The sequence below is a fragment of the Oryctolagus cuniculus genome, chromosome 11, assembly GCF_964237555.1.
Source record: "Oryctolagus cuniculus chromosome 11, mOryCun1.1, whole genome shotgun sequence".
NCBI classification, from domain to species: Eukaryota; Metazoa; Chordata; class Mammalia; order Lagomorpha; family Leporidae; genus Oryctolagus; species Oryctolagus cuniculus.
The window spans coordinates 16,297,347-16,309,488 of NC_091442.1; the positions used below are offsets into that span (position 1 = coordinate 16,297,347).

The following is a 12,142-nucleotide window of genomic DNA, read 5'->3' on the forward strand; positions in this document are numbered from 1 at the left end:
GTGGGCATTAGTTCATTGGACAAGTATTTCTCTGTACCAGCAGGAATGCTGTAGCTGTGAGGACAACCAGGCTTTTGACTCAGGGAAGACCTTGATCTGGTTTGGGAAATGGGCAGAGGTGTAGTTGCTGCCCTGGAGTGAGATGGAAAAAGGAACTGGGCTGTTGAAGCTATAGTGCCTCACCCCTCAGCAATCAGGGAGTTGTGGTGGTGGAGCTAATGCCAGAGCGGAGTCTTCAAATGTGACCATGAGTTTTCTAAGAGAGGAAAAGCACTTGTAACAGCAGGCTGGGCTGCAGGAACAAACACAACACGCATCCACTGGCTCCGTGTAGTCTAATTTTGTTTTTAGAATCATTTTAATAAACTTTTAATCTTAGAATACATTTATATTTATAAAGTTATATTTATAATATATATTTATATATTTATAATATATATTTATATATTTATATATATTTATAATATATATTTATAAAGTTACAAAGATGATAGAGTCCTCGTCTACTTTTTACCTATTTTAATCTCAGGTCATCGTCTTATGTTACCATGGTACATTTGTGGTTTATTATTCAGTAAACATAATAAAACTTTATTTGGATTTTCACCAGCTTTTCTTTCCTGATTTGTATTTAATATGCTTTTTTGACTTCCGGATCTAATCCACCACATTGCATTTAGTGAAAATCTAGTCTCTGCTGGACCTGGAAGGTAAACAGAGTGAACAGTCTTTACTTGTTCACCCAGAAATCTGGTCACAGAGGCCTGATGGCTACACTGCTGCACTTCTGAGGATATCCTGGTCAGAGAGCCTGGAGGGATGCATGGGAGGTGTTTCAAGGCAGGGCCTAGAAGTTTCAGCTGTCACTTCGGCCCCCCTTGAGTTGGTAAAAACTATTGAGGCGACATTTTGTAGTGAACCCAACGGTGCTTTAAAAAATTATACTGGAGTCAGCATTGTGGTGCAGCAGGTTAAGCCAGAATCCCATTTGGAGCCCCAGTTGGAGTCTTGGTGGTTCTGCTTCTACTTTGGCTCCCTGTTAGTGTGCCTGGGAAGGCAGTTGGTGATGGACCAAGTGCTTGGGCTCCTGCACCCACACAGGAGGCCTGGATGAAGTTATGAGCTCCTGACTTCAGCCTGGCCCACTTTTGGCTGTTGCAGCCATTTGGGGATTGAGCCAGAGGGTAAAAGATCACCTCTCTGTGTCTGACCTTCTCTCTGTCTCATGCTCTCCCTTTCAAGTAAATAAAATAAAGCTTTAAGCTTTAAAAAATTAAGTTTTAAAAGACTTATCTTGAAAATCCTTGTGGCCAGTATGGGGGTAGAATATACATCCTTTAGCTGTGAGCTACTACCCAGCTAGAGCTGTGTACTGTGGAAGGGGAAACAGGATTTGGTCGAGAGCCAATGTCTACACTGCAGGAGCATGTGGGAGTGTGTGGGACACAGGAAATCACATGAATAAACATAGGAAGGCAAGGGCAGATGAATGCAAATATTGCGCTTTTATAGGTCCCTGTAGGGACGGAAGAGCTGGTGAGCCGTGTCGCAGGGGCTGGACCCCAGGTCAGTCTTGGCTCCCAAACCAAGCTGTGCTGGCTCCCCGGTCCTGGAGGCTTCAGGCCCATGGGCTGTCCCACCAAACGAGCCACAGAGGTGCCTTTCCAACTTGCCGATTTCCACAAGGACGTTTCCTCCGGAAGCTTTACAACTGTTGGATTTAGGAAGAAGGCTTTTCTCCAGATCCCCCTGTTCTTCCAGAGAGGAGCAGGTGATGAGAGAGATCCTCTGAGGCTCCCGGTTGATCCGCTTCTGCCACCAGGCTCTGGACTGTGTGTCTCAGCGGGGCAGGGTGGGGATGGTATGTGGTTGAGGCAGGGTGTCTGCTTGTCAGCTCATGTGTGATGCCGGTGTCTGTTTATTTCTGGCTGGCTGGAATATAATTGCTCCCTAGGCTGACAGTGACAAATGACGGTGTGGGGAGTGTATTCCTGTGAGTGACGGGATGGGCTTGTGCACCTAGGCTGACAAAAACAGTTCCTGTCAGAAAGCCACAGGGGGCTTGCTTCTCAGCTTGAGGCCTCACAGGCCTGGGGGAGCTACAGGCGGTTGGGCGCTGGGGCTGCTCCAGGGGCTGGTGTCTGCATCTTGAGGGGACGAGGGGCAGCCAAGGATGTTCCGAGCCGCCCGCCCTGACACAGCAGCTCCTTCTGAACCACAGTTTTGCCTTCTGCACGTTCAGGTACCCATATTCTATTGAAAATTCAGAAATCAACAATTTGCTGTTGTTCAATTGCACACACCATTCTGAGTAGCGTGACGAAACCTCCCGCCATCTGACCCAGTATCCCTTTGTCCAGGGTGACCATGCTACCTGCTCCTTAGCCACTTAGTAGCTGTCTTGGTTGTCAGATGCCTGCTGCCGTATCCTGGTGGACCCTCATGTGGTAGCTGGAGGTGTCATCACAACACCTGGATGGTTCACCTCACTCCATCTCATCACGCAGGCATGGTTGTATAGCATATCACAAGAGGAAGGGTGAGTGCCTATTGAAAGATGCTGTAATGGCTGGACCTGGGCCATTGCCAAAGCTGGGAACTCAATCCAGATCTCTCATGCAGGTGGCAGGAACTCTGTTGCTTGAGCCATCAGCACTGCCATCCAAGGTCCATCTCAGCAGGAAGCTGGAATCAGGAGGCTGAGGCAAGTATCAGTCCCAGGGACTCCAATATGGGAAGCAGGTGTCTCAGTGAGCATCTTGGCTGCTAGGCCAAACACTTGCCCCTCCATTGTCTCAGTGTGTTATTATTGTTACTATCTTACCGTGGCTAATTTATAAACAAAAGCTTGCCATAGGTATGTAGGCACAGTTATTTGCTGCTTCATGACAGGGGCACCTTCTGAGTCGGGTGACTTTGTGGTTGTGCAGACATCAGAGTGTACTCCATGAACAGAATTGACCTGCCATCAGCGGAAGATGCACTAGGCTGCTGCCTGTGCAAGCTGGCACACGGTTTTACAGTAGATTTTTAGGTAAGTAGAAGGAATGTCCTCTACATAGTAGTAAGTGTGGCAAATATATAAACCAGTGGCATTGCTGGTTATTATCAAGCATGTTAATTGTGTATTCCATACTCTTAGATGACTAGCAGCACAGTAGGTTTGGTTAAACTCGTGTCATCACAAATATGAGCAACGTGTTGCACTACGACATTGCTCCAGCATTGCTAGCTGGTAGGAGTTTTTCAGCTCTATTGCAGTCTTAGGGGACCACCATTGAATATGCCATCTGTCATAACCAAGAAGCTGCACATGACTGCATAGAAAAGAACATAGGGTTCAGTTCTCCCTGAGGTTTCGGGCATCCACTGGGGAGTCTCTGAATGTCTCCCTCCTTGGATAAGGGGTCATCTAGACCAGCCAGACTCAGTCTTGACATGAAGGACTCTGGCTGGGCACGAGTTGAATCTACAGAGGCAGACCAAATCTAGTTCTTCTGTCTAAGCATCAAAATGGGAATAACTTATTGGGCTTTTCCTCCCTTGTTTGAAAAGTAGTAGACATCCTTTGTGGAAAGCTCAGTGTAAAAGAGTAAAAGGAGAAAGCAAAGTTGACCCCAGATACTCCTGGTCTGACCCAACCTCTTTGAAATTTCCTTGTTTCTGTCTGTGAAAGAGGCTGGGCAGTGTTGAGTAGACGGTGAGGCTGCACCTCTCAGCTGCCTTTAGAATCAGAACTGTGCCCTTGTGGTTGGGATTTAGCCAGTGGTGTGTGGACAGATAGGAGCTGCCTCCAGCCTTGGCCTTTAGAACATCCCATATCCCCTGCCACTTCCCTCCTCTGATGGCCAAGTGCAAAGGACCCAGGAGACAGCTTCAACACTCTTGGGCTGAAGATCCACTGAGAGAGGAGCCTGGGCTTTTCACTGGCCAAGTGAAGCAGACTGCAGAGCCGTGTTGCACAGAGACAGGAGCAGGAGAAACTGCTTGCATGTTAAGCTGTGAGGTTGTGGGTGTTAGCCTGCCCTGAACACCTTCCAGACACTTGGGGGGGGGACATGAAAACATGTGCACACACGCACAGAAATGCATTCAGGATTATCACAGCCCCCTTCAGTCTCTCAAAGTGGTGTGAACCTTTACCCCTCACTCTAATGTCTACGCACCTTTTTATATGTAGTGATCATAATATACTTTGTGACTCCACTATTCTTGGATAACAGCTGCTTCTAATTTTTAAATTTTACAAACACTTATTTTATGAACAAGTTGGTGCATATATAAAAGAGTACTTCAAGTTCATGGAAAATAGAGTTAAAAGATGAATTTATTTTGGTGACAAACATTTTTGAAATGCGTGACAGATTTTTTATAATACATATTTTCATGAAATTTTTGAAGACCACTACCAGATTTCAAAAAAAAATTTGCACCACCATAAACTTATCTTCTATTTCCCATGAATTTTTGAGATATCAATCTTTGTACATGTATCTGTTCTCTTAGGATATCATCCTAGAAATTGAATTATTGGACCACATTTAAGTGGTGTTTGCTCATCATAGGGATATCTTCTTGGAAAGAAGCATTGATTTATATTTCTATCAAGACTCTGTGAAAGGGGCCAGCATTATGGTATAGCAGGGTAAGCCTCCACCTGTGATGCCAGTATCCCATATGGGTGCCAGTTTGAGACCCATAAGCTCCACTTCTGATCCAGCTCCCTGCTAATGGCCTGGGGAAAGCAGCTGATGGTCCCAATGCTTAGGCCTCTGCCACCTACATGGGAGACTTGAAAGAAGCTCTGGGCTCCTGGCGTTGTCCTGGCCCAGCCCCAGCTGTTGTTGTGGCCATTTGAGGAGAGAATTAGTGAATGGAAGATTTTGCGCTATCTCCCTGTCTCTCTCTTGATCTCTGCCTTTCATATCAATAAAATAAAACTTTCTTTTTTTTAAAAAAAAGAATATATGAGAAATCTTATTTTTCAAAACTATCAGCTACCTAAATACTAATCTAATGATAAATGAAAAATAATAGCTTATTTTAGTATACTGTTCTATATTGATGATGATGTTGGAGAGTTTCTTCATGTTTTTAGAACTTTATATTATCAATTGCCTCTTAATTATTTGTTTGCTATTGGGGGCTTAATAAAATTCTTATATTTTAATAGCCCTTTGCATATTAAGGATAACATAGTATGAATAGGTTTACTCAAGTTTATCTTGCTTATGCTGTAAGTCTTTCATATTCTTCTGTAGGATGCTTCTGTGGTTTCTATCTCAGTATTTCCTCCTTGCTTTTAGCTTTGTTACACTTCTAGGGAACCAAGACTGAAATATGAACACGTTCTCCAACTTTTCTTCTAGTACTTTCCTTGTTTGTTTTGTTTTACTTCACCCTAAAGTCTTTCATCTTTCTAGAGTGTGTTTCTATATAAAGTTAATGTCATCGCCGGCTTTAATTTTTCTCTAAAGACCAGGAAGGGGGGAAGAGCAAGGCGTATTCAGAGCGTGAAAGGAACCTCAGGGTGGCCGCCCTGCAGCCCTGGGGGATGTTCAGCAGTGAGACTGGAGGCATCATGAGTGCCAGGTGGCGGACTCCGTGTAGAACATGCTGAGTTTGGTGCCTGTGGGACGTCAACGTGTGCTAATGGGTCACCTGGGTGTGTGATGAATTTTGGTGCTTGAATCTCCAGGACTGGTCCTTGGAATGGATGTAAAACGAATGAGTCCACTAGCATTCCCACTTAAGAATGCTCATAAAAGCTGTAGTCATAATAGCTTTATTCAAACTGGAAACAACCCAAATGGCCATCCGCAGGAGAATGGGTAATCAAATTGTGGTATTCTACTCCCACAGTGAATGCTGTTAGTACACTCACTAATGTGGCTCAGCCTCAAGACCTTTATGTTGAGCAAACAAAGCTAGACACAAAAAGAGTGCTTACCTAAGATTTCATTTACATGCACTCAAGAATAGCAAAGCTACTCTCATGCTGATCAGAGTTGCGGTTTCCTGTGGGGAAACCTGGGCTTTACCTGGGCTGGGGACTGAGATAATGGTGCAAGGCTGGGAATTAATATTCTATCAGTTTGGTGGCAGGTCTATGGACATACATAGAAATTTAAGCTGTGCACTAAAGATTTATATGTTTTACTGAGTATGAATTACAGTTTAAAATAAAAAAAAATATTGAGACTGGATAAAAATGTTCAAGGGGCCAGCACTGTGGCTTAGGGTGTAGAGCTGCCACCCACGGTGCTGGCATCCCATATGGATGCTGGCTCCAGTCGCGGCTGCTCCACTTCTGATCCAGGTCTCTGCTAATGCATCTGGGAAAGCAGTAGATGGCCCAAGTCCTTGGGTCCCTGCAACTCGTGGGAGACCAGGAAGAAGTTCCAGGCTCCTGGCTTCAGATTAGCCCAGCTCCAGACGTTTTGGCCATTTGGGGAGTGAACCAGCAGCTGGAAGACTGACCTCCCTCCCTCTCTCCTTCCCTCCCCTTCTCTCCCTCCCTCCCTCCCTCTCTCCCTCTCTCCCTCTCTGTCCCCCTCCTTTTTCCTCTCTGTAACTCTGCCTTTATAAATAAATAAATCATAAAGTTAAACATTATCTCACAAATAGATCGACTGAAGCCCAGAGACATGACAGGATTTGCTCTGAGTCAGTGTTTTATCAGCAGCCTGATTTCAAGGCTGGAGCCAAGTGATGATGGAATTGGTTAGGATGGAGAGAGCCCCTGGGCGAACCATAGCCAAGGTCAAAGCTGCAGTCCCAAGAGTGGAAACTGAGGCCGAAACCCCATGCTTGGTTTTCTGCCCCTTGCAGCGCAGGTCAGCATGAGCTGGGTCTGGGGGCGGGCTTCCGCTGACCCCTTCCCTTGCACAGCACATCTTCTTGGCAAAGGGAAGCAACATAACATAGCGTGGGGAGCAGCTTACAAACCCCAAAACGAAAGTCCATGAGGAACAGACCAGGTGACGATCACATGTAGCTCTAGACACTGTCAGTGATACTGGATACTGAGCCATTTGCAGGCCACACACACCTCCGTGCCACCTGCTGGGGTCCTAGCCTGGGCTCTCGCCCTTTGCAGGGAAAGTGGGCAGCAATGGGAAAGCCTGTGGTTTCCTCTTTGGTCCACAGGAGGAAACACTGCCTCCTCCCGCTGCTCTCTAAGGAAACCGATTCAAGGGCGCTGCATCTCTCAGGTTGTGTTTCAGAGGGAGAAAAAAGCAGTTGTTTCGGTCCTTAAGTGAAGGCAAAGGCAGACCTCATTTAGAGGTGATTGTTGCTTCCCGGGGACCGGCAGCATTTGCTGGCAGCCATAGGTTAACCACAGGGCGCTGGTGCCAATTCCGAAGCCTCCGCGACCTTTCATGTCCCTGGAGGAAATTGCCCACGGATGTGAAGAGTCATTTCACAGAGGTGCCGGGGCCGGTGCACCTGTGTCCTGCCTCCCCAGAGGAAGAAGCTGGGAGAAGGGAGGCTTTTGCTACAGCCACTGGCGTCCCCAGGTCTCCCTCAGATGCAGGTCTTGGATGGCCCTGGGCTGTTTTCTCTTTTGTCCTGGCTCCTGCTGATGTTCATTTAATGTTTTCTGTCAGAACCAGGGCAGGCCGTGCAAGAGGGAGCTTCCTCTGGATTTGGGGAAAGTGAGGGTGTGCAGGCTGCCAGAAGAGAGCTCAGTGATGTTGCTGAAATGTGGATTTTCATACAGTTCACAAACTTCTCACCTCCCACCCGGCTTGGCTGGGGAAGTAAGAATTAAGGAGCTCCAACATTTTCTTCTAGCACAATGAACTTTAAAAATGGAATTGCTGTGCAAAGCAATGACTGATATTTCAGTAAACAGGCTAAGTACAATTGTGTTACGGTTATTTCCGCTGTGACATTTCTTTGCATTTAGAATAGCATCTGCAGGGGGGTTTGGAGACCGGGTGGATTTCCCTTCTCAGCCCAGTTTCTTCAAGTTAGAGGTCAGAGAACCTCAACGGAAGGAATTTTCAAGTCAAGCTTTGCTCTCCGGTCACCAGGTTTCTTTTCATTTTCCTCTTTGCATTCTGTCTCTCCTTTAATAATAGCCAATGCCTTTGGACACCACAAGGCAGAAACTAATAATGCATTGGAAATCTATTAAATAAACTGATTGAAAAGATGGCATGGGGGCAAGAGACATTGTCATTCCCCCAGCAGGCCCCGGGGGCTCTGCTAGATGCTTGACGTAAGTGATCTCTGTTGCCAGAGCTGGAAGTGGCTGCCAGCCGCCCTCACTTCCCTGGTGCTGTGGCCTCGGAGGTCCCCGTGATGAAGCTTGTGGATTCCTAGGGGACTGGCCTGGCTTGGAATCCCGTACACATCCCAGAACAGGCAATGCAGTGTTAGCTATTAAGTCCTGCTTTTCAAAAGGCAGAATTTTGCAATTTATATAGATTAAGTCCCTGTCTGTGCTACATCAATCCCCCAGATCCCTCTTTCTCCCCTATTCCATCAGCATAATCCCCCTTCGTTCCTATAAGTACTGGGGATGTTGTTAGCCGAAGGACTGCCTGTAAACATCTAACGGATGGCCTCATTGCAGGGATTTGTCCTTACCAGGTTCCCCCAGTAAACTCAGCCTCAATGTGGACCAGAAGGCTGCCATCTTGACCACAGTGCTGCCAACCCCCTTCCCTGGAGGTACTGTTCAGAGTGCAGGGGCTGCTGAGCCTCCGCGGATGTGGGTCCCAAGGATCCTGTGTCTGCTCATCTGTCTGCATCTGCTGCAAGCTGGCCTTGAACAGCCTTAAGGGCAAATGCACTTGGCTGTGTTGTAAGGCAAGAGTCATAGGCAGAGTGATAGATTCTGGGGGCTGGTTTGTCCCTCAGAGTTTAGGTACTTGTAGCTTGGTCCCAGGGTGGCGATGTTGAGAGGTAGAGCCTTAAGGAGCACGGGTTTAGTGCAAGGCCCCAAGAACACCGAGGGCGCTGCCTTAGGCAGGGACTGATGCTCGGCTCACAGAGTGCGTGAGTTCCCCCGAGAGTGGGTGATGCTCAAAGGAGGGAGCCTGGCCCCTGGGTCACACTCGTTCCTGTCTCACAGTGTGATCTCTCCCTCTGCTCACACTCTCCACTATGACGCCATCCGCCGTGTCATGGTGGCCCCAGACCCTGGCAAGGGCAGCCCCTTCTGAGTGAGGATGTGCCTCGTGCCTGTGGCGTGTTGCCTCTCCCTGGGCGTCAGCAGCCGCTTCTCCTGTCTCGAGTTAAGGATGAATTGATTGTTAATGTCCTGGAGCTTCTTTACCCTAACCACACTGGACTCCACGTCCTGCAGTCAACAACCATAGCTCTGTGTCTTCTCCATAGAGAACGGGGTGCATGCAGCGCCCAGGTTCAGAGGCGAGAAAACCTCTTGGTTCTGACTTTGCTCTGCTAAGTTGGGAAAGCTCCTGAGAGTTGCCACCTGTCTCTGAGCTTCAGTTTCCTCATCCATAATGTAGGGATAACACAGCGACTGATACCATTGTAGTGCAGCTCGAGTAGTCAGCTGTATAAAAATTCTGGTCATGATATGATATTCCTGGACTCAAAGACAGGGTTTGTACCACCGGCATCCACTGACTGCATGGTGTTAAAGCAGTTGCTTCTCTCTGAGCCTTGGCCTTCTCAGCTGCCAATGGGAGGCACTGGCTAGCACCTGAGTGAGATATTAATGATGAGGCAGAGATGGAAGACTTGAGCACAGGATCTGTCACACCTACCTTGAGTTGTAGGGAGGACCTTATGCCTCAAGTGCCTTGGGGTTGGTGTGGCTGTTGGCAGTTTGCTGCTTTTGGATCTTCCTTAGAGGGGCTCTTTCCGCCTAATTGGCCAGGATGGAAAAAGGCTGCTGACAATATGGCTTTTGTGATTTGAGCAAGGCAGGTGCCTGCCCGAGGGGATTGTGTGAACAAACCCAAAGAGAACAATTTTCAATACTGCTTTGCCACTTGATAGATGTGTGAGTTGAGAAAGTCACATCGCTTATCTTCTTATCTCCTTCCAGTCTTTGCTTAAATGTCATCTTCTTAGAAAGGCTTTTCATATTAATCGGCTTTATTGTACTAACAGAGAAATAATATCATTGGCTTACACAACAGATATTTTTTTTAAGCTCACATCACCCATATGTGTCAGTGCCATGGTACCCGTGGCTCCGTCTCACATGTGCATTCCAGGACCCAGGGAGAAGGACCAACCATCTCTTGCTGGGACATATTCCCATGGCTGAAGGTAGCAACGAGAGATTGAACTAGACATGCAAGTGCATTCTTTTAAAAGAAAATTATGTGTTTGATTTATTTGAAAGGCAGAGAAATAGAGATATTCCATCGCTGGTTCACTACTCGGATGGCTGTAATAGTCTGGACTGGGCCAGGCCACAGGTAGAATATGGGAATTCAATCTGCATTTGTGATCCCAGTGACAGGACCACAGCTACTTGGGCCATTGCGTCTTATGTGTTAGCCGGGAGCTGGAATCAGGAGAGGAGCCAGGATTCGAATCCAGGAAGTCTGATGTGGAGTGTTAACACACAAGGGGCATCTGAACTTAGGCCAGCACCCTCCCCAAAGCACATTCCTGATGGCTGTGGTGTACTTCACCTCTGCTCCGTGCCAAGCCTTGTCTCTGAGACAAGAAGGTCGTCTTAACCAGCGGAGTTGAGCGTTCTCCAGGGGCTTCATTAGCAGTGCCCTGAGTTCTTTTGGCTTTTTATGTTTGTTTTATTAATTTATTTGAAAGGTGGATTGACAGAGAGGGAGAGACAGAAGAAGTTCCTTGATCTGCCAGCTCAGTCCCTTCCTGGGCGCAATAACGGGGCTGATCCAGGCCAAGCCTGGGAGGCCAGCAAGCACTTGGGCCGTCGTCTGCTGCCTTCTCAGGCGCGTTCCTAGGAGGCTGGATCAGAAGCAGAGCAGCAGAGACTCAAACCAGCATTCTGTGACAGGACGCCAGTGTCACGGGGTGACACGCAGGTCGGGCCGAGGATTGCTGTGAATTCCTCTATGGGCCGAAATGCAGACCTTGGCTGTCAGTTCCCACGATCTGGTCTGCTGACAAGAACTCGCCAGTCTGTGGATGAGACGCCAGGGTAAACGACTGGGAGAAGCAGCCTGAACTTGGTAACACAGCATTTTCCTGAAATTTTGCATAAAAGTAACATATCTAGTGTTAAAACAGTTGTCTTAGATTTTTCTTTTTTGTAGGGAGTGAGGAGGACTGGTTCAAGAAATGTAAAACTTATAATGACTCCTCACCCCCAACTTGCCTCTCCTTTTATGTAAAACCTCCATCTTCTATTTCCAGTGTTCAATACATCTTTAATCTTTTTCTGTTCATTGACAATTGAGCACAAATTTGACCGGCTTAAGTTCCATGAGCATCCAATTGAGGCTAAAAATTTACCACTTTCAACGATGCTTAATGGTTCCCGTCATTGCCTCGAGTTTATGGGCCTGTGCTTCTCATCATAGACGCGAGCGCTTCCATAATTTCATTTCGCTGTTCAGTTTTCACAGAATAATAATGAATGACAACATGAAAAAGATTGCACATACTCCTTCCTCCCAACATACTTCCTGGGCATCCAGCAAGTGGCTGTCACTCCAGTAGGCAGTGGGGACCCTGCAGTGGGCACGAGGACAGTAGCCCTGCTTTCACAGAGTTCGCAAACCCCGCGGGGAGATCAGTGCATCAGAGATAATATGCAAATGAGTGATGCAGCCAGCACCTAACTAGGGGCAGGCAAAAGTCGCTATTGGGCGATAGTTTCATTTTTTTAAAATCTGTTAATGCACCAAGCATAAGTTTTGCAGACTTAAGGTCCTTGAAATGCTAATTACCTGAATTGATCAGTTTATGCTGTATACATGTGTTGATATGTTGCACAGTACTCCATAACAATGTACAAATATTGAATGCTAATTTTTTAAATTAAAGATTTATTTTATTGGAAGGCAGATTTACAGAGAGGGAGAGACAGAGATCTTCCATCCTTGGTTCGCTCTGGCATCTGACTCCAGCTTCCCACTAAGGCAGATCCTAGAGGCAGTGGTGACGACGTAAGGAGCTGCATTCCTGCCGCTCACGTGGGAGACCTGGACTGAGTCCTGACTCC

At 47.1% G+C, this 12,142-nt stretch overlaps 1 protein-coding gene across 12 annotated transcripts in view; it reads left to right on the forward strand.

The window, feature by feature from the left end:
- PTPRT (protein tyrosine phosphatase receptor type T) overlaps positions 1–12,142 on the forward strand; it is a 1,128,555-nt gene that overhangs the window by 610,690 nt on the left and 505,723 nt on the right. The gene's annotated exons all lie outside the window — the stretch shown is intronic.